This window comes from Papio anubis, chromosome 6 (assembly GCF_008728515.1).
Source record: "Papio anubis isolate 15944 chromosome 6, Panubis1.0, whole genome shotgun sequence".
Lineage (NCBI taxonomy): Eukaryota > Metazoa > Chordata > Mammalia > Primates > Cercopithecidae > Papio > Papio anubis.
In genome coordinates this window covers 15,733,145-15,755,866 of record NC_044981.1, presented here as the reverse complement: position 1 = coordinate 15,755,866, position 22,722 = coordinate 15,733,145, and the positions used below count along the sequence as shown (strand labels likewise).

At 41.5% G+C, this 22,722-nt stretch overlaps 1 long non-coding RNA gene across 1 annotated transcript; it reads left to right on the top strand.

Moving 5' to 3' along the window:
* The first annotated feature begins 467 nt into the window (after positions 1-467).
* LOC116275246 lies at positions 468-17,782 on the top strand. The gene is made up of 3 exons (XR_004184203.1): positions 468-4,772; positions 10,267-10,346; positions 17,344-17,782. It is a non-coding gene; the product is annotated as an uncharacterized LOC116275246 (long non-coding RNA).
* Positions 17,783-22,722: the final 4,940 nt, after the last annotated feature.

The following is a 22,722-nucleotide window of genomic DNA, read 5'->3' as shown; positions in this document are numbered from 1 at the left end:
TCCAAGAGGAGCTATTGATTAGACAGATTATGCCAGGTCAGAAATGAGGGCTGGTATCATAGGTGAGAAAGTTCTATGATCAACGGATTTGCGAATGCTGGGTTAAGCATAACAGGTTGCTTTACTCTAGAAGTTCTTTTTTAAAAAATATTTATTTATTTACTTACTTACTTTTGAGATGGAGTCTTGCTCTGTCGCGTAGGCTGGAGTGCAGTGGTGCGATCTAGGCTCACTGCAAGCTCCGCTTCCTGGGTTCACGCCATCCTCCTGCCTCAGCCTCCCAAGTAGCTGGGACTACAGGCGCCTGCCACCATGCCCAGCTAATTTTTTTTGTATTTTTAATAGAGACGGGGTTTCACTGTGTTAGCCAGGATGGTCTCGATCTCCTGATCTCGTGATCTGCCTGCCCCGGCCTCCCAAAGTGCTGGGATTACAGGCGTGAGCCACCACGCCCAGCCTAGAAGTTCTTAAAGTCTTTAATTCATATGTACTTTGTGAACATCCATGAGAAGGACTTAAGTTTTATCAAACTTATTTAACTACAGTACACTTAGTTTGGGGGCTTTCAGTCACACAACAGGCATACCTTGGAGATATAGTGGGTTTGGTTCCAGACCATTGCAATAAAGCAAATATTATGGTAAAACAAGTCACACAAATTTTTTTATTTCCTAGTGCATATAAAAATTATGTTTATACTATCCTGTAGTCTATGTGTGCAATAGCATTACGTCTTTAAAAACAATGTACATACCTCAACTTAGAAATACTGTACTGCTAAAAATTGCTGAAACTGACACATGAAATGAGCAAGTGTTGTTGGAAAAAATGGTGCTGATGGACTTGCTTGACTCAGGGTTGCCACAAACCTTCAACTTGTTAAAAAAAACACAGTATTTGCAGAGCACAATAAAGTGAAGCACAATAAAATGAGGTATGCCTGTATTATTCCATAGGACACCTGAACACTATTGAAGACAGCCAATACTAGTTTTTTTAATAGAAATGGCTCTACCTTGAAGCAGATAACACACAAAGCAATATGAGTTTGGAGTTTATATGCTTTCATCAGTACCTGATTGGTTTTGTGCATCTTAGTATTTCCACCTGTGAATTAATAGAACCTCATTCTAGTTTAGGAAGCAGATTCTTAGGAGTTTGGTTAGATGAATCAGATGTCAAGACCTTGGTCAGTTCATCCCTTAGGTGAACTAATAAAGACAAACTTCTAAACCTGCAAAGCAAAGGGCTCAACCTCATGAAGCCTAGACTGAAAGAGTACAATCTGCCTTTATTCGTCACTTTTCTTCAACTCAATAGGTCTTCTAGATTTAGGCCTCTGCGTCTCACACTGATCTTCACCAGTTTTATCCTAGGACCTCTTGTTCTATCACCATCACGGTGCTCTTCCCTGGTGATCTCGTGTTTGCCCATAACATAAACCACATATACACCAAATACTCACAAATCTACATCTCTGACTCTGGCTCTCCCCTGAATTCTAGGATGCTATTTCCAGCTACTGACAGCACCTGTACTGCAGTGTCCTAGAAGCATCTCAAACTCAATGTTTCCCAAATGGAGATCAACCTTTCCCCCAAAGTATATTCTTCTTTCTGAGATGTCTATTTCAATGTATATCACTATCATGCTCCTGTTGCCACAAATAGAAACTTAGAGTCATCCTCCCTGCATTACCTCCATCTCCCTCATCAACGATATGCAGTCGTTCATCAGGTCCAGCCATGGCGACTTTGTAAATCTCTCCCAGTCTTGCTCCTCTTTCTCCTCCACTGTCAGTACCTCAGTTCAGGTCCTCACTTTCTTTTACCTGAATTGTCTCATTAGCTTCCAAATGGTCTTCCTGCCTGCTGGATAGGACTACCATTAACCAGAACTCGTAGTTACTTCCAGAGTTACCATGTCAAATATAAAACTGGTTGTGTACCTCCCTTGACTAAAAGCCACCACTCACCTCCAGAAGAAAGCCTTACAACAGCTTCAGTGCCTTTCACAGTCTGGCCCAACTAGTATTCCCTACCTCACTGCCCACCATGCCCCCAAGACACACAGAACAACTCCTTCCCATGACTCAAACTTTCATTCTTCTGTGCCTTTGCACATGCTGGAGTCTTGCCTTTGCTGAGAACACATCCCCTCTCTCTTCGCCCCTGTCCACACCAGCACCCTTTGTCATCTTTATCCAAGTAAAACATCCTTTGCAGAGTCTTCTTCCCAATCTTCAAACAGACAGATCCCCTTCTCTCTGGGCACCAATAACGTTTATATGGAACACAGGCTTTCCCCGGCCTTGGCAGCCTGGTGATACAATAGAAGAATATGGATCATCAGAGTGAGAATCCCCTCTTCTCAGTCCCTAACAACAAAAGTTTCAGGCATTTGAGTTTGCAGAGAATGAATGAAAACTCTTAGGCAGGCATTTTTAAGGCTAAGTCAGAAAATGATGACACTGATGACAATGATGCTTAGCCACATTTAGGTCAAAGAACCAAACCCATGAAGGGCTGAAGAGTGGAATAGCAAATGTCAGGAGACTGGGGCTGAGATTTTGTTCAGGAACCAAAGGGAGCTCCGAGAAACTGAGTTGTCTTCTGGTCCCATCAGCAGCTGGAGTTCATGAATCTTATTCTAGAGCTCAGCTATTTTTTCCATGTCTGCTTCTCTCTGGGTCTATCCATATCTGCCACTCCACCAGCCACCAAATCTCTCTCTATCTCATATCCATATTCTCAACAACAGAGATTCTGATTAACAGACCACCTTGGAGGCCTCTGGAAGACCTTTAATATGTCTCTCTTGGATCAGGTGCTCCAAACAGTTATGGTCTTAAGGGTTTCAAGCTGTAGAGCAGAGTTGTCGCAGTGACCAGAGACATGGCAAGTATTACGATGGCTTGTCAAGTTCAAACACCTTCCTTCTGTCTGGAGAAATCCCTCATGTGTTCACAATGTGTCCCCAAGCAGCCACGATGGTCCTCAACTTCCTCACTATGTAGCATTTACTCTCTTTCCCTGTTACCTGGATGTTCGCTCTGTGGCTCCCTGGTCACTGCATAGACACACTCCTTATACAGATGGTGACCCTGTGCTCCTGCCTTTGCCTGCCTGGCCATGGCTCCTGGAGGCAGCCCGTAACCTCTCTAGTGTTAGCCTGCAACCATACTTGTATCAGAATGCAAGGTCCTCATCTGACTCATATCTGGCTTTAAATTTTGTTAGGCCACAAAAGGGAGTTTCCAGTAGTGTCTCTTGTGATTCAAGCTTTGTCCTTTAATTTGCTTGTTTGCTTCCTTACAGCTTTCCCACTCTGGAGGAATCTGACACATTCAGGAAGTGAGACCAGAAGACAGTTGACCACTACCTTCAAAAGCCTCCCTCCTTGCCAATCCCTAGCCAGTAGCCCAAACAAGATTGTACATTTTGAGTCTCTCCTCAGGGTAACTTCCTTGTCTCTCAAGGACACCATCTAGTGAGTGAATTGTTTATATATCTTAGCATAAAGCTGAAGCTGCAGCCTAATTTCTCCATGGAGTCATGTTCTGCCCCAGGAAACTCATCAAACTCCCAAAACCCGTGACATTAGTGCTCTATGGTTCACCTACCCCACCACCACCCTCGCTGTGCCCCTGAAAAGGTGGAAGTTCAGAGCCTGAGTCTTCTCCCTTGCTCTGAGGATATACAACCCTGGGTAGCATTACTCAGATAATTATGGCATAGCACTTACCATGGTATACCATATGTATCTGAGAGGGAAGGAAATTAATATTTATTGACCACCTAGTATAACCTGGGTTTTGCATTAGATGTTTTACATGTGTTATATTATTTCATCTGCATGCTCAACCTTTGAGATGGGTATAATCATCTCTAGTTCACTCATAAGGGCATAACTCATAGAAGTGATGTGCCCTGTCACAAGGTCATGCAGCTAATGAGGACCCAAGCAGGGAGTCACACCTAGTTGGTCTGACTCTGACATCTGAACATCTGTGTTCTCTCCTCTCCCGCTTGCTGCCTCATGTTTATGTATATGTCTCCCTCCCTCCCACTGACCATGAGCTCCTCCTTGGCAGTGACTAATTCATCATTATATCCACACTGCATCTGTCACACTCTAAGTAGGAGCTCAAACAACATTCTCCATGAAAGAAGGAAGGGAGGAACGAAAAGCAAAAGTCCCTGGATTTTGCCTTGCACTTAGTAAGTGCTTAATAAATGTGTATGAATGTACACCAAGGTTCCAGAGAAGCCCTGGGAGCTTTCCTCTGAAGACATTGAGTGATCTGATTGGCAGGATGCCATTTATCAGTCTCCTCCAGGCAAGCTCGTGAGACAGAGTAAGAATGATGGGGCTGGAGTGAATGTAATTTCAGATGAAACCATTAGAGTCTCCGTACTGTGGGAAACTGGGACGTGGAATTAAAGTGCGCTTTATAATTTATACTCTAATGCAAGTGGGATGTGGAAAGGGAAACCTTTCTTTATATTCTGATGCCTGTTCCTCTGACTCTGGAATTGATTATCAAATGAACAGAGCCTCTATAAAGGGAGAGAGTTGGGTGATTTAGGAGCCATCCTTACCCCAATCCTAGAGCTCTCCTCCAGTCTTTCGATTTTATGTTTCTATTATTTGGATAACAGGAGGCAGAAGAGAAGAAGCTTCCAGGCTAGGTGAATGGCTGTCTGATGAGCTGCTGTCAGGTCCACAAGAGCGTATTTCACTGTGGTCCTGCATCCTGTCCCTGAGATAAGGTAATAAATCATTGCATATAAAGGTGTCAATGTTTCCACAGCCTGTGTTCATAAGAGAGGTGAGCTGGAAGAATACAAAATCAACGTTCATGGAACTCTGCTTATGTTCCCATTCCAAAAGACAGAACGAGGATATTTCAGGGATTTCTATTTTGGGCAGAAGTAAAGAAAGAGATAATGCATTTTAAATTTATACTATTATCTCATCTCTGAGAAGAAATCAGGCGGATCAAAAAGTTAAAGACTTCCTAGGCAATTCATCATCTCTCAAGGCCTCACAGATTTTAAGATGATATGATTTTTAAAGCCAAGGGAAGTAATGCCTCTTCCTTATTTTGTAGCTGAGGGAGCTGGAACCCACAGGCAGAAGGGCTGGTAGAAGCTTGCACTAGTGAGAAGCAGAGCCTAGGCCACTCTCAGGAGTGGACAGCCTGCAATTCCTGGAGTGCTCAGCTCCATCCCTGTTCTATTCTTATTTCTACCAGCATCACAGGATTCTGTGTCTGTAAAATAAGGATAACAATACCTACTCTTTACAGACTAGTTTAAGAATCAAATGGGACAATAGATACAGGGTGAAAATGTTTTGCAAAGTGTAAGCCCTTTGAGGTGCTATAAATCTCTATGCAAATATAAGCATTACTAACATTGTTGACATTAAAACATATTTGCTCCTAATTTATCATGAGTATAAATAAATAATGACAGGTTTACATTCTTCAGAGATGACTTTTCAGGAGGCATTTTCTTTTCACCTCTCTAATAAAATTCCTCTAAGTTTTCTTGACAAGCTCTTTTTTCCCCCATATAGAAAGTAATATGTGCTTATTATAGATAATTTTAAAATGTCAAGACATAAAGAAAAAATGTTTGCCATAGTTCCCAAACCCAAAGATCATCACGATTAATCTTTTGATATATTTCCTTCCAGTTTTCCTCCATGTATATTATATCAGAGTTATGATCATATTAAATTGGATATTCTATTTCCCAGTTTTTCATTTACCATTATAACTTATATATTTCCCACATTACAAAAACTTCTTTTTAAGTGCTTAATGATTGCTGGACATTTTATTCTATGGCTATATCATAGACTATTTCATCATTTCTTCTTATTAGCTATTAGGTTATTTTCTTTTAAAAACTATTATACATAAAGCAACAACTGTCAATAAGGCTTTTCTGTATCTCAATTTATGAGGAACATACAAAGATAGTTTACTAGAAATAAAACCCAAAAAATACAAAAAGATTTTGATGCATTTGCTGAATTGCTTTCAAGAAGATTTTATCAATTTATGGCCAGGCACGATGGCTTACTCCTGTAATCCCAGCACTTTCGGAGGCCGAGATGGACAGATCACATGAGGCCAGGAGTTCAAGACCAACTTGGCCAACATGGCGAAACCCCATCTCCAGGAAAAATACAAAAAAATAGGTGGGCGTGGTAGGGCACCTCCCAGCTACTCAGGAGGCTGAGGCAACATAATCACTTGAACCCCGGAGTCGGAGGTTGCAATGAGCTGAGATCGTGCCACTGCCCTCTAACCTGGGCGACAGAATGAGATTCAGTCTCAAATAAATAAATAAATAAATAAATAAAACAGCAACAACAACAACAAAAACGAAGATTTTATCAAGGTATAACTGGCCCACCAATGGTATATGTGTTTCCTAGGGCTGCTGTAAAAAATTACCATAAACTAGATGGCTTAAGACAACAGAAACTTATTCTCTCACAGTTCTACAAGCTAAAAGTCTGAAATCAAGGTGTTGGTGGGGCCATACTCTCTCTGAAGGCTCTGGGGAAGAATCGTCCCTTGCCTCTTCAAGTTTCTGTTGGTTGCTGGTAATCCCTGTCCTTCCTTGGCTTGTGATAGGATAACTCCAATCTCTGCCTCCATCCTCCATGGCCTTCTTCCTTAGGTAACTGTACGTCTCCAAATCTCTCTCTTATAAGAACACCCGTCTTTAAATTTAGGGCTTGATCTAATATAATATGATCTCATCTTAGGTTGATCATATCCACAAAGGCCCTATTTCTAAATAAGGCCACATTCACAGGTACCACGGATTAGCACTTCAACATAACTCTCTGGGGTACATAATTCAACAAACAATAAATGATATATGTGAGTTCCCAACCCATCATGCAGTCCCCAGCAATATTGCTTTATATTTTAATTGCATTATCTATATCCTCAAAACAGACAATAGATTTCCGTGAAGATCTTCATCCATGTTAGGCACGGTGGGGTGATTACCTTTTAGAGGTCTTGAAGGCTAGAATTCCTTTTGCATAACCAGGCTTGATATTTACTTATGTTAATTTTTGGAAGCAGCACTGATCTGCTTTTGATGTGTACCTGTGTGCCATCCCTGCTGTAGGCTCCAGCCTCATCACAACCTTGGGAAGGAAATTCTATCAGAATCTGTCCTGAAAAGAGGGAAGCTTGGGAGTGAGACAAAGCTGGGTTCAAATCCCAGCTCTGCCACTTAGCACTGTTTCACCTTGAACTGTGTACTTCATGTCTCTAGCCCTCAATTTTCTCCCCTGTTAAATGAGAATAAAAAACATGTATGCATTAAGCACTTAGCCTGGCGCATAACAAGTGCTCAGTATGTATGAGCTATGGTTATTCATGTTTATTACTGTAATCATTATTGGTGTCATTATCACCTTGCTGCTGATGCTTCTCAGTTTTTGTGTCATGAGGCTCGGTCCCCTTGCCTAGGCATGCCACGTCTGGGCACTGTTCCTGGAGCTCAAGTGTTTTCTGTCTGGGCTCTGACTCTGCAACCCAGGCATTTATTGTCTGTGTTCCTAACATGCACCTTGCATATTAACATTCTTACCCAGATGTCTCTAGGTCCCTTGCAGGGCCTTGCTATCCACCACCAGATCTTCCCCTCATGTCACTGAGTATTCTCTGCTATAGAAGCAAGCCCAGGCATTGTGGTCTCCCCCTTGTGCAAAATCATATTTCAGAACCCCAAACCTGACCTGCACATCCAGAATTTGCTTTGCATATGAGTCCTTCCACCCAGTCTGACATCAGACATTGCACAGCATATTCCTTTAATCAGCCCTTTCCTTACAATCAGTATGGTACATTGTGATTTTCTGACAGTTGATGACTGGTGTCTGGATAATACCAAGCCCAATTCCTTCCTCTTAGCCTGTCCAGTCTCTTCTCTGCTCAAGTCCTGGATTCAACAATGAACTTCACTAGAGTCATCCACATTATTGGCCTTGAAAGGATTCTTCAGTACCGTATAAAATAATGCCTAGAATTAAAAAAACAAATGACATTTCCCCCAGATTCAGCAGTGTTTTGTTCCTCATGTATTTTATACCCAACGGGATCAATCATGGGGAATGGAATGGGAAGAAAGAGAACAGTCAGTGCCAAAGTGGTCTGCGGCCATACAATAGTGCACACATTCTTTCCCAGTTCTAGCTGGGTGAAAAATTACTTATTACTTAATACTTATCCTTCTTAATAAGGGAATTATACAACTCATCTATGCATATTTTATCCTGTGCATTTATGTTACTTTGGGATGCCTGCTTAGGGTAACTACATTAAATCCATTAAAGATGATTTTTATCACTTCTTAATATCAGAGCTATCTGCTTGACTTCTCTTCATGCATATTCATGGCATCATTAACAGTTAGGCCATGCCCCTCAAGATAGCAGGTGTAGAACAATGAGGCCACCATGACCTGGAAGTGCGTGGGAAAATAGCACACTTGAAATGATGATGTTCCACAAAAGCAAGACTTAGTTCTAAGGTCCAGAAATAGCCTCATTGCCTCATCCTATACAACACTACATGCACGTTCTCCTAAACATTGCCAAACACCTGCCAGCAGACAGAGACCAGCGCCTCCCTTGTTATCCTTTCCCGATTCTCATATAAGAATCAAATCTCAATTCAAGAAAAGAGCCACAGAGTTTCAATAAATGGTTAAAAATGTCGAGGCTTTGATTCTGATGAAGATAAATCTCTAGAGGCAATAGAAAAGACTCTATACTGGGTCTGATTCATTCTCCAGTTGCATAACCCATTCGTAACTCATAGTTATCAATGTTATGCCTACATGTAGGTCTACACATACCCACAAACACACACATGCCGTTAGAAAACTCCTAGTGTGACATTCCAATACTCAGGTTTACAAGCTGGCAATGACGTTGCTCAAGACTTGATTTTTTCATAGTTTATCAGAAACAGTGGTGATATAGCTCTAGGAATAAGAAGGATTTCCCTCTGGGCTCTTGAAGTCACACAATCTTTTAATTATGAGAGAGACTCAGGAGCTTATTGAGGTAGCAGCCACTATCCAAGGGTTAGCATTCAGGGTGGTGCTGAGATCAAGCTCAGCTGGAGACAAAAGCTCCAGGTAGAATTCTAGAAAACTGGGCGTTGACTGTTGTTATTTTTGTTACTTAACTTTTAAAGAAGAGGACCTCATGGGAAATCAGATGCCCTGGGAAACCTATGTGACTGAATAAACAATAAGCCAATAAAGGAAAGCAAGGCAGATGGGATCCAAATTAGAATCAGCTTAAATTTCACTGAGGTTAGCAGCTAAGATTTGATAATTCAAAGAAGATTTACCTTTATTGCCCTAAAGTAAATGAATTTGTGCTAAAGTACAAGCAGTCGAGAAAAATCTTACTCACAGCACCTGCAGAACTGCGTGCCATATGCGCATTATTTGCTCCAATCATGGAAGAGCTGGGAGAGATTCGTAACTAAAGGAAGATGAACTCACTCTCTGGAGGGTGAGGACCTCAGAGACGAGCTACACAGCAAAGTCCGACTGTGATTTGATTTTACAGACAGTTTGAGACTGGAAATTAGGCCTCTGACTCAGGGTTGCCGTCTCACATCAAAGGGTATTTCCCTCCCTTTGCAACATGCTGATGGCCTCAGAAGCCTTCACCCTTTACAACCCTCTCCAGGAACAGTCTGGACCCAGTCCAAGGAGCTCTCCCTGGCCTCTCGGCTTTGTGAAATGCTGGAATGTTGCTCTTCTCAACAGTGGGGTTACCCTGTTGTCATTCATTACAAAGTGGGAAAAATTATTTTCTCATGCTCCTGGGCCTCTCAGCAAGGGTGACAAAATGAAACATGAATTTCACTCTGCTTCTGAATAAAATAATAGCCTAATAGCCTATGTTTTTGTAATTAAATTTTTTTCTGCATCATATCCTCCATACCAGAAAACAAGACCTGTTTTAATCTCTCCATTCCTTGAAACCAATGTTCATTGCTTCATTACTGAGGGGATTCCTTATGTTGGGGAACTTTTCTCAGAGTTTATCTTCATATTGTTACACTTAACTATTGTGCAATCATTTGACGACAGGATGCATGAGAAACATGTGGCTAGTTCTAATGTTCAGCCCCTATTCATTCATTTGATATTGTAACCAACATTTCTTCAACTCTCTTTCTCACTGTTCTGTGGATTACAGGTTCAGAGATGCGAATACACAACTGACATCCTCAACAAGTTCACATTGAAACAAAAAGGGTGGCGGAGGAAAAGTTTAAGGTAAGTCATGAAGATTGGTTTCCAGATACTTGATATAATTGCCGAAGTCTCAAAGGTCTTATAAGCCTTGATTAAAGGCCTGAAATTCCTATATATCCTTAAAAATTCTTTATATCATAAAAACAAATAAAAATTCCTAGCACATTCAGAAGAACAAAAAAAGAAAGTTGCCAAAAGAGGAATAAAAATCAGATGGTTAGGTAATGGTGTATCACTTTCAAAGATTTCAGAGGAAAAGGATATAACCCAATAATTCTATACTCAAATTGTTGTATATATTTTAGGGCTACCAAGTTGAGAAAATAAAAACACAAACATAACACCCAGTTGAATTTAAATTTAAAATGAACAATGAATCTGCTTGTACTGTAAGTATGTCCTAAATACTACATGGGATATACTTATACTAAAATGTTTTCATTGATGATCTGAAAATGCAAATGTAACTGGGTGTCCTGTATCTGGCGACTCTAATATAAAGGCAACAGACGAACATTCAGACATTGTCCAGACATTAAAGAACTGGATGATTTACCACTCGTGTTTTTTCTAAAACAATTACTTGGAAATATTCAAACATTGAATAAGAAAGTCATGACTGAAGGGAATTAGCAGTGAGCACTAAAACTAAGTTTTCAAAATTGATGTAAATACAATTAAAATCCCAGGAAAAGCAGGGTGGTTCACGCCTGTAATCCAAGCGCTTTGAGAGGCCAAGGCAAGATGATCGCTTCAGCCCAGGAGTTTCAGCCCAGGCTCAGCAACATAGGGAGACCTCATGTCTACAAAAATAAAATAAAATATAACATAACATAACATAACATAATATAATAAATAAAAAATAAAATAATAAAATAAAATATAAAATAAAATAAAATAAAATAAAATAAAATAAAATAAAATAAAATAAAATAAAATTAGCATGGCATGGTGGTGTGCCTATGGTTCCAGCTACTTGGGAGGCTGAAATGGGAAGGTCGCTTGAGCCTGGGAAGTTGAGTCTGCAGTGAGCTGTGATCATGCCACTGCACTCCAGCCTGGGCAATAGAACAAGACTCTGTCCCTGCCCCCACCCCCCCCGAAAAAAGTAATAATTTAAAATATATATGCTAATAATTTGGAGTCTATAATATTAGATCACGTTACCAAGATGTAGATGTGATCAATAGTGGGGACAAATTGTAAGCATATTCAGAACACATTTCACCTACTATAGCAAGGTTAGAAAGAAGAATGATAACATACCTCCTTATTTTATAGAGTGCTGTTGTGTATTATGTCATTTGAACATTACCTCATTTGGTTCTCACATAATCCTGAAAGAGGTGAGAGAGTCGATAAGGTAATCAAGCACACATTTCTCACCTATACAGTTGGAGAAATGAGGCTGACAGAGCTTTAATGGCTCACCTGATGTGTAGACACTAATAAGCGGCATGAGCTTCTGTCTCCAAGATCAGCAGGTTATTCCAACCTAAAGTGAGTTGTTTAGCTGCGCTTTCAACCCACAAATTAAGTTTATTGTTAACTAAAAGGTCAGAGACGCCTAACCCCACTCAATAAATATTTGTTGATTAAACATTTTTCTTGGTCAATTCAAGTGTTTATTGAATGAGTGCCGTGTGCCCAATTATACACTCTGAGGTATCTAGACATGTAGAAATGGTATAAATCATGACCTCTGTCTTCTACTTTTAAAATCTACTTAGAAAACTAACATGCATGGAACAATACAAAAACTTTGGGGAAGGGCTATGTTTCTGAGCCAATACCATATTACAAAATAGGATAAAAAGAATAATCCTAATTTTTAAAATCTACAGTTTTAATTACGCTTAGGGAAAAAAACCCTCCAAGGTTGAAATACTCAAGAGTCGTATTTTCTTCCTTGTATTTTCCACATTTTCTATAGGGAATGGAAAGTACTTTTGACCTGGCGCGGTGGTTCACACCTGTAATCCTAGCACTTTGGGAGACCGAGGCGGGCAGATCACCTGAGGTCAGGAGTTTCAGACCAGCCTGGCCAAATGGCAAAACCCCATCTCTACTAGAAATACAAAAATTAGCCAGGCGTCATGGGGGCACCTGTAATCCCAACTACTCAGGAGGCTGAGGCAGGAGAATCACCTGAACCTGGGAGGCGGAGGTTGCAGTGAGCCAAGATCGTGCCATTGCACTCCAGCCTAGGTGACAAGAGCAAAACTCCGTCTCAAAAAAAAAAAAAAAAAAAACGTACTTTCGACGTTTTATAAAAATCTTGTTTTATCATATTTTGAGAAGATATTTTACGGAAGAATAGAACTTGGTTTGGAGAGAAGGTGGTATATACACTGAGTCTGGAATGAGGGTGAGTTTTAGACAAGCAGACGGGAGGGAGAACAAAAACAGTACACTGGCTGGGAGCACGAGGGTGCCTGCAGCTCTGCCATTCATGTGAGCAGCTACCTAACTTCTTTGGGCATCAGTTTCCTCTTCTGTAAAGAAAGCATAATAATGCTAAACTCAATGTGTTGTTGCAAGAATGAAATATCATACTTGCAATAAAGCTTTCAGCACAGTGCTTGGCACATCGAAAGCACTCAATAAAGTTGTTATTATTACTATCATTACTATTCATGGGAACTAAAGCTGTGCCAGTAAGAGAGAGGAACAGATTATAGAAAGTTTTGGAAACCATGCAGAGGAGCTCAGGAAAATTAAGTACACAGGGCGGGTTAGGGAGGAGAGAACTGGCCCGCAAGAGTCAGCTGGGGCGGGGCGCAGTGGCTCATGTCTATAATCCCAGCACTTTGGGAATCTGAGGTGGGTGGATCACCTGACGTCAGGAGTTCGAGACCAGCCTGGCCAACATGGTGAAACCCTATCTCTACTAAAAACAAACAAACAAAAAAATCAGCCAGGAGTGGTGGCTGGCGCCTGTAATCCCAGCTACTCGGGAGACTGAGGCAAGAGAATCGCTTGCAACTGGGAGGCAGAGGTTGCAGTAAGCTGAGATCACACCACTATACTCCAGCCTGGATGACAGAGACTCCATCTCAAAAAAAAAAGAAAAAAAAGAAAAAAAAAGAAGTCAGCTGGGAGGCTGCTATGATTCTGGAACAAGGTGGTATATTAGTTTCTTAGGAGAAACTAATTTGCTGCTATAATTTGCTGCTATAACAAATTACCACAAACTGGGAGGCTTACAACAACAGAAATTTATTCTGTCACAGTTCTGGATTTCACAGAGGTCTGAAATTGAGGTGTCAACAGGACCACGCTTCTGCCAAAAACCATAGGAGAAGATGTGTTACTTGCCTCTTAACAGTTTCTGGTAGCTCTGGTATTCCTGAGTTTATGGCTACAACGCTTCAATTCTCAAGGCCAATATCTTCAAGTCTCTCCCTGTTCATATTCACATGGCCTTCTCCTTTGTGTGTCAGCTGTCATATCTCTCTCTGCCTCCTTCTTAGAGGGATGCATGTAATTGCATTTAAAGCCCACCCAGATAATCCAGTACAATCTCCTCATCTCAAAATCCTTCACTTAATCACATCTTTGACCACTTAAAATAATATTCACAGGTGTTTGATTTTTAAGGTAAGCGACCACAGACCTGATGTCTTTGGGGACTTTTATCAGCCTATCGCAGGTGGTAAGGACCTAGGCAGAGCAGATCATCTAACCAGTCTGGAGCTCTGGCCAGCCCGGTGCTCTGGTGTGCGCTGGGTCCAAGGAGAGAGGCCCAGGGCTGAAAATGGGGTTGAGGGAAGCAATCACCAGTGACTATTTGCCAGCTATGATGGCTTTACCTGTACCTTACAATGTAGCTGAATACAAGCCCTGATTGTGGGAGAAAAAAGGAGAGAAAGAGGCAGCTATGAGAGACTTTTTACAGGCAAAATTGATGGGCCTGGCTATGAAGAATGAAGTGCAAGAAAATGGGTAAACAGAGACACTGTTATCAATGGAAAAGATATTCGGGCTTGTTTTCTAAGTAATCCAAGGTTGGGGCTCTCAGCGTATTTCCAATTCATTGTTTTGTTTTGTTTTTGAGACAGAGTCTCATTCTGTTGCCCAGGCTAGAGTGCAGTGGCATGATCTCAGCTCACTGCAACCTCTGCCTCTTAGGTTCAAGCGATTCTCCTGCTGCAGCCTCCCGTGTAGCTGGGATTACAGGCACTCACCACTATGCCCAGCTAACTTTTTGTATTTTTAGTAGAGATGGGGTTTCACCATGTTGGACAGGCTGGTCTTGAACTCCTGACCTCAAGTGATCCGCCCACCTTGGGCTCCCAAAGTGCTGGGATTACAGGCATGAGCCACTGTACTGTACCTGGCCCCAATTCATTCTTCATCCCAGTTCCTGGTAACTGTTGCACTAGTGCAGGGCCTTGTCTGGGAGATAGTAATGAATTCACTTCTCAGTCTTTAGACCTGATGAGGATCCAGGTGTGAAGCTGCCAGCAACTGCAGTGTGTCAGACAGACTGTTTACCAAGCTCCCACAAATATTGCTACACCCAGGGGACTGCTCTAAATTAGGGGAAAACAAGTTCTTTCAAGTCAGTGCCCTAGCCAGGAATTACTAATAGAGGGTTGCTTTTCAGTATCTCCTGAGCTGATTAGGAGGTCGATGGGGCCTAATGAGCGTGTGAGGTTTATTCATCTGTAAAACGTGAAAAAACGAATGCTCTCTAGGGAATTTGAATCCGATGGAACTGTTGTTCCCAATTTTAGGGCTTAACAGGGAATAAAGACAATTTACCTGTGTTTTTCCCGTTAGGCAGGTACACTGGAAGGGAGATGATTTCTTGATGATCCTTTTCATTTATTAGCTGTCAGTACAGGCTTCAACAATCTAGCCAATCAGCCCTTCGTGTTTTCTTTGAAAAAAATGATACGAATTCTCATTAAAAGCGCATAATTTGACCCTAAGGGCAGAAAACTGAGAACAAAGGTCAAGTAGAGCAACTCACACTCCATCTTTGCACAGATGAGAAACCATGATGGGGACTGTATGCTTGATTGGAAAAATCTCTGGTGAGTGAGCATTACAGAACAAATAGAATTGCAAAAGTGTCATTTACACTTATTGCAAAAGTGGAGTTTGTTTGCTATAAACGCGAGATACTAAGAGCAGGCTTTGGTAAGGCTGTGGTGCATTCCACCCCACATTTCCCATGAACAATGTGAATTTATTTATTATTGCTATTACGCAACGATGAAAAGAAAGCCAAAAATTCAAAAGACTCACTGCCAAAGAGCAACTAAGTCCTCTTTTGTACAGATACCCGCTAGGTGTCACACAGCTTCAGAAAAGCAATCTTTGCCTTCCAGGAGTTAACATTTTAATGAATCCTTACCTTTCCAATGCCTAGGCAAAAATTATTTCCATTTCATTACGTTCATTTGTTACAGATGCTTACCTTTGATTTCTCAAGAGAATAGAAATAAAAGACTGCAGAAAATGCCTTGACCTATATTTTCCAAATCCCTATCTCTAGCAAATCCCATACTTCCCCCTTCATAGCAGAAAACTTCACTGGTTCTGTTTTTTTGTTTTGTTTTTTTTTTCCTTTAAGAAATATGTAATAAATCACAGGGCATCAGGAGTGTTTAATATTTAGCCAAATACTTTCATAAAATGACCTAAGGTTAGACCAATTGTAAGATCAAGGCAACAATTCCATCTTCCTTGAATATTCTGGAACCCCCCTCAACTCCAAGTATGGCCACCATCTGCTCCTGACAAAGCTTCTTCTGATTGAACAGAAATCAGGCATTGGGCAAAAGAGGCGCCAGCAAGACTCCTGGCCCTAGTTAGTTACTTCTCGTGCTCTAAAAGAGGAAGGTGGGCTGGTTCTGAGTTTTGACCAAAGCAAGAAATGAGAACAAGGCAATGTGGCCAGGACAAGGCACCCTTGGACCTCCTATTGCTGAGACAGCAATTGATCGAGGGCCCCCAACGCTGTGCTCTGAAATCCATCTCTGCGTTTTCCTGCAGGCCACACTTCCCAAATGCTGCTCCTAAGCACATCGGGATAATACTAAAGCAGACCTGCCTCAGGGAAAAGCAGGGCTCCTCTGACAGGCAGCATTTCCCAACTTTCCTTAGAATTGCATCAAAGTCTGTCATTTCTATCCAACCTTCATTTCTTCCTTCCCCGGGGTTGGACTCACATCATGGTATGAAAGCTCTCCAAGCTTCTCTTGGCTTCCTCCCTGTTTTCTTTCATAGGTGTTTCCCCTAGTAAATATCTTGCACATGTAATCTAGTCTGGTGTCTGCTCCTTGGTCTGGACTAACATAAGTGGCTCTGCCAGCAGGGGCAGAAAACAGCTGGGGAAACAGGGGAGGCCACATGGTATTGGTTTAAAGACCAAACTCACTTCCTGAGAAGTGGGCAGAGCCACAGCCTTAGTGAGGCTTGGCTCAATACCTAGTCCAGTGGCTTTGGAATGTGCTAACTTGGCTAGGCTAGACTACATTTCCCAGAATTCTTTCTCCTATGTTTCCGGTTAGAAAGAGCTAAAGGGTTACTCTCTCGTGAGAGATGGAAGGAGGCATGGTGGGGACAGCCATTTTGCAGCACATGGACAGGCTTTGCTGATCTGCTGACTCACCTTGTTGACATGAAGCATGGTTGGGCCTGTCGCTGCCCTCCCTTCCCTCTGGACCTTCCCACAGCTTCTCTGACCCCTGAGGTGGGTGTTGACTTGTTCAGCAACATGACACAGGGCCTCAACTTCTGCAGGATACCCTCATCATCAAGGTGAGAGGGAAAAAAAAGGATGAGTTTCAGTCTGGCCCGATGGGGTTCTAGGTTGCTGTCATCAGCTCTCCTCCCTGCCTGCCTGCTCATGGGCTTCAGGCTCAAACATTAGTCAAGGAAACAGCCTTGTGGAGGCTGCTTAGCCAGCTCCTATAATTGTCTTCCAAATGAATTATATATACATATCCATCTTCTTCTCTGGTTGGACCCAGAATGATACACTTATTGTGTTCCCCCTCCCCAGTTTATGTCAGGGCACTGGTACACCTTGGGCTTCACAGAGAACGCACACACTGCCGGCCCTCTGCTCTGCTGCTTTACCTCAGACTTGGACATCAACAAAAACAGGAAGGTGAAACTGCATTTTGAGGACAAGTTCCCATTCACAGCCCACCTGGCACTGAAGGAAGATGGAATTACTATCTTCTGCTCAGATAACAACTGAGGAAAGAGGCCCTACCCACCCTACGCTGTAAGTGAAGAGGGAGAGGAACACGATTTTACCAAACTCCACAACAAAGATGGCAGACAGCATCGCTTTAGATGCATCCATGGTAGACATCACCAGCAAACTGCAACATTTTCTGCTGAGTCCAGACATGGCTCCACTTAAATTTGCTCCTTAAATCCAGGGGCTAGAAACAGCATAATTTTGTTGTTGTTGTTTATTGGTGTTTAATTTTGGTGGGTTTGCTGTTTTTGTGGGGGTTTTTCTTTTTTCTTCTTTTTTTTATCTTTTTTTTTTTTTTGAGACAAGGTCTCACTCTGTCATCCAGGCTGGAGTCCAGTGGCAAGATCAGGGTTCACTGTAGCCTTGACCTCCCAGGCATAAGCGATCCTCCCACCTCCGCCTCCTGAGTAGCTGGAACAAGAGGTATGCACCACCACACTTGGCTAATTCGTGTATTTTTTGTAGAGAGAGGGGTTTCACCACGTTGCCCAGGCTGGTCTTGAACTCCTGAGCTCAAGTGATCCACCCACCTCTGCCTTCCAAAGTGCTGGGATTACAGACGTGAGCCACCATGCCTGGCCTGTTTTGTGTGTTAAGCTAAATTATATCCGGCTTTGTGCCTCCACCTCCTTGGCTGGGAGTACATACAAAAGCGGTCATTACTGGGACAGTTAACTACCACCACCACCACCTCCCCATTGTATAGAACAGGAATCCTGAGTGTTGGCCAGGAAATAGGGCAGGGCCTGGCCTTAGTCCGATTTGGTTGCTATCACTTCTCTTTCTCCTGTCATTTCCCAGTACCAGTGTTGAGTTTGGCCCTCTGTTGTTTATCAGGCATAGCTGCCACAGAGAAACTCATCAGCATTCCAGTCTGCCTCAGCCTGGGCTGTAAGCCTCCAAAGCCGAGATGGCCAATGCTAACTCCCAGGAAGCAAGATATAGCATCATCATAGGTCCTGACACCTTGAGGAGTGCAGGGGAGCAAGTATCTGTATCATCTCCATTCGTAGAACTTTCCATCCTCCAAGTCTCAGAGAACCTAGTTCTCCCTGGTTTGTGCTACTTCCTAGTAAACTCAGACCCATTCTTTACCCCCTGTAGGTTTCAGTTATCTAAAATAACAATATAGTCATTCTCCCCAAGGTTTAGAGAAACCCCAAAGGAATGATACTTTCTACTTCCCTCATGATGGGTATGAAAATATATATTTCTTTTAAATTTTTAGTCTATAGGATAACTTTGGGAGGAAGAATGGAAGTAGAAATTGGAGGTTTCTAGGGAACTGGTAATATTTTATTTCTTGATCTAGGTGGTAATTTTACAAATGAGTTCACTTTCTGATCATTCATTGAGCTGTACATTTATGATTTGCTCACTTATCTCTATGGTCATACTTCAATCTTTCAAAGTTTAAGAAAATCCAAATGCTAACAACAACAACAAAACTCTTTCCCCTATTTACCTGCCACCCCTCATTTCCCCTCCCCTGTCGAATAGCCCTATTTAGCAGCTTTAATACTTAGTACACTTTGGTAGTCCTTAGTGCTGTTGCACTTCTCCTCCCACTCCAGGCACATGGTCCCATTGCATTTCCTTGCCATCCTGTGGTTGGGGAGGGTTGTGTGACTAGTTCTGGCCAGTGAGTTGGAAGAGGAAATGATGTGTGTCACTGCTGGGCTACAGCATCCAATTGCCAGTGTGAGATCCATGGGATGTCTTTCGTCCTCTGCTGCAGTGACACGCAATTTTTCAAGTCAGTGCTGTCCATCAGTCCTGGTCCCAGAGAGAGGCTGACACAGAGCCAGCTCACAGTAGACACGAGCAACAGGCGTGCATGGCAGGAAATAAACATTTGTTGTTTTAAGTCACTGAGATTTGGGGATTGTCACTGCGCTGATTTGCAGTGAGACGTCCTGGTGTGTTTGTGTGTATGTGTGGTTTGCATGTTTATATCTCTGAAGAGTATACCAAGATAAGGTATACTCTTTTACAGACATATTAACTATACTCATATTTCCCTCCATGAAACAACTATTACATGAAACATGGAGGGAAATATGAGTATAGTTAATATATCTGTATCAGAAAGCTTTTGTCTTCAAGTATAGATACCCAAAATGAAAATTGCTTTCACAATAAGCCTATTGTCTTATATAAGAGAGGTATAGTAATTCCAGGATCCCTTAGTTCACCTACTCAATTGTATCATCAAAGACCCAGATTCTTTCCCCTCTGTCATCCTCAGTGTGCTAACTCCCCTTTGGGTGCAAGATGGCTACAGCAGGTTCAGGTACCAGGCATGTAGCAATCTGACAGGTTTCCTGGTTTGCAGTTTGAGTGTCTTTGGTAGTGGCATTTGGTGTTTAGTTGAACTTTCTGAATGGCCCTCATAGCAGCCAGCAAAGGTTGTCCAGACATGATCTGTCGTGAATTATTTGAGGTTTATAGAGAGAGAGTTGTCTAGCTTCAGCTTTCAGGGCTTTGGGAAAAGGGCAGTTTTGGTTCTCCTCCAAGCCAGGAGGGCAGGAAAGGAGCACTCCCTTGTGCGCGTGCTCGCTCTCTCTCTTTCTGTGTGGCTCTCTCTCTCTCTCTATCTCTCTCTCTGTCTCTCTCTCTCTCACACACACACACACATACACACACACACACACACACACACCCCCAGAGAGACAAGAAATTCAGCAAAATGTTGAAAATGACAAAGGAAAACAGATCAAGCATTTTCAGGATATTGTGATCATTTTAGCAATTCTCTGATGGTGATCTTCAATGGTCTAGTTTATCTGTTATTAGGACACAGTGTGAAGTGTTCTTTTGTTGGCAGACATAAAATTAAATAGGACCCGTGACAGCCAAAAGTAAAGTGATAGACTGACATTTATTATTTCCCAGTACTTTGATTTTGCCTGATGCTGAGCTTGTAGTCTTCAGCAAGTTACTTTTCTTCTCCTTATGAATAAGTTAACAACTGTAATTTCATCACATTTCTGCTGTGAGATGTAAGTGAATTAATGCATATAAAGTGTTTGAACAATTTCTGGCACATAGTAAATGCTATAGCACCACTAACTGTTATCATTATAATAGGGTTTTGGGGAGAATTAAATACGTTAATACAAGTAAAAGATTCAGAATAATGCCTATAATATAGTAAGGTTTTAATAAATTTTTACTACTACAACTACTACAATTTTAAATCAGAAGATTGAGGATGTTAAAGAGGGCAAAAAGAGGATTAATTCTTTAAAATGAATTTGTCAGTATCAAACACCATTGTCATCTTAATTATCACGATTAATAACACATTTTCACTGAATACGTTCTCTGTGTACTACTGAATAACTGATAAAAAAGAAGTCACCAGCCCAAATATGTTCTAAAAACTTTCTAAGAGGTCTGAATCATGCAAATCATCTCTTTAAAAACTTCCTATAAGAGATAAATACAACTGCCCAGAAAATGTTTGATACTTATCGCCATCAGCGTGTTTTCTATTGCTCAAATTTATAATACTGAATATTTAGATTGTTTATGTGTTTGCTGATCTTATAATTAGGGCACTTCATATAATCTTATAATTTTTTATAAACCTTGGAACAGTAGCCTTTAGGTTAACACTCTAGTTTGCAGTTTGGGAACTGTATCAAACCTTATTTAATGCCAAACTCTGTTATATGTTGTTAATGGGTTAGGCAGGCCCTGTGGCACAGAGGAAACTGAAGGAAACAAGGAAATTAGCATTTATCAAGCGCTTGTGCATGCTTTTGTACCATAGTTCTTTACACATCATGTTTTCTAACCCTCACCACAACCCTGCTTTTTCATATTATCTTCTCCCTTTTTCCAGGTGAGAGAACTAAGTTGTGTGACTCCAAAAGAGCAGAAACCAGGAACTAGACAATGGAGGACCAAAGACCAGAGAACAAACAGGGTAATTCAGATGACCGAGGGATGGATGTTGTGCCCTCTGTCCTTTAGGGGATCACAAGTCTCTGCTGTGATTGAGGAGGGTAACATATAGAAAACAGAATTTTACAATTCCACGTTTTATAAGGTGATGTCTAAAAATGCACCTATGGGAACAAATGTGGATTTCCTGGTTTTGAATATGATTCTGAGCAGGCATATAATAAATGCTGACTAGCATTATTTGCAACTGTAAAATTAATCATAGAGTTGGATCTGATAAGGAAAAGAAAATCAGAATTCACTGTGTTCTTGTGATCATAGCGCAAGATGCCCAGGCTGAGAGAGTTTCATGCTGACTTAGACTGGCTTTAAAAAACAGGGAGAACCCTGCCACCAGCTTGTCACCAAATAAACATCCATTAACCAAGTAAAGTAACTTAAAATAGTACATTATTATCTAGTGATAAGCTAGGAAAAACCAACCATTTCCTGAGCACCTTGATGTGTCAGTGTTGTACTGAGTAATGGAGCTAGGTTAGGGAGATTCATTATATCACGGAGCTTTGGGGTGGGGCAGCCGGCAAGCAGGTACTAACTATGAAATGGCCTCATAGTGGGAAGGGCCGTGACTTTATTTTTTATTTTTAGATTTTTATGTTTTATTTTGACATAATTTTAGATGTAAAAATTGCAAAAATAGTATACAGAGCCTACATATACCTTTGACCCAGCTTCCTCTAATGTTAAAAAATTATAAAACTATACAATAATGATCAAAACCATAAAATCGTTAAATCAATATTGATACTATACCTTTTTTTTTTCTTTTTGAGGCAAGGTTTCACTCTGTTGTCCAGGCTGGAGGCTGGTGCAAGCATAACTCACTGTAAGCTCAAACTCCTGGGTTTAAGTGATCCTCCAAGCATAGCCTCCTGAGTAGCTGGGACTACAGGCACGCACCACCATGCCTGGCTATTTTTAAAAACTTTGTAGAGATGGGGTCTCACTTTGTTGCCTAGGCTGGTCTCAAACTCTCGGCCTCAGAGAGCAGTCCTTCAGCCTCAGCCTTCCAAAGCACTGGGATTACAAGCGTGAGCCACTGCACCCAGCCTACATTATTAACTAAAAAATAGACCTTATTCCCATTTCACATTTTCCCCCAATATTCTTTTTCTGTTCCAGTATCCAATCTAGGATTCCACATGGCATATATTTGTCATGTTTTCTTAGTATCCTCCAATCTGGGATAGTTTTTTGGTC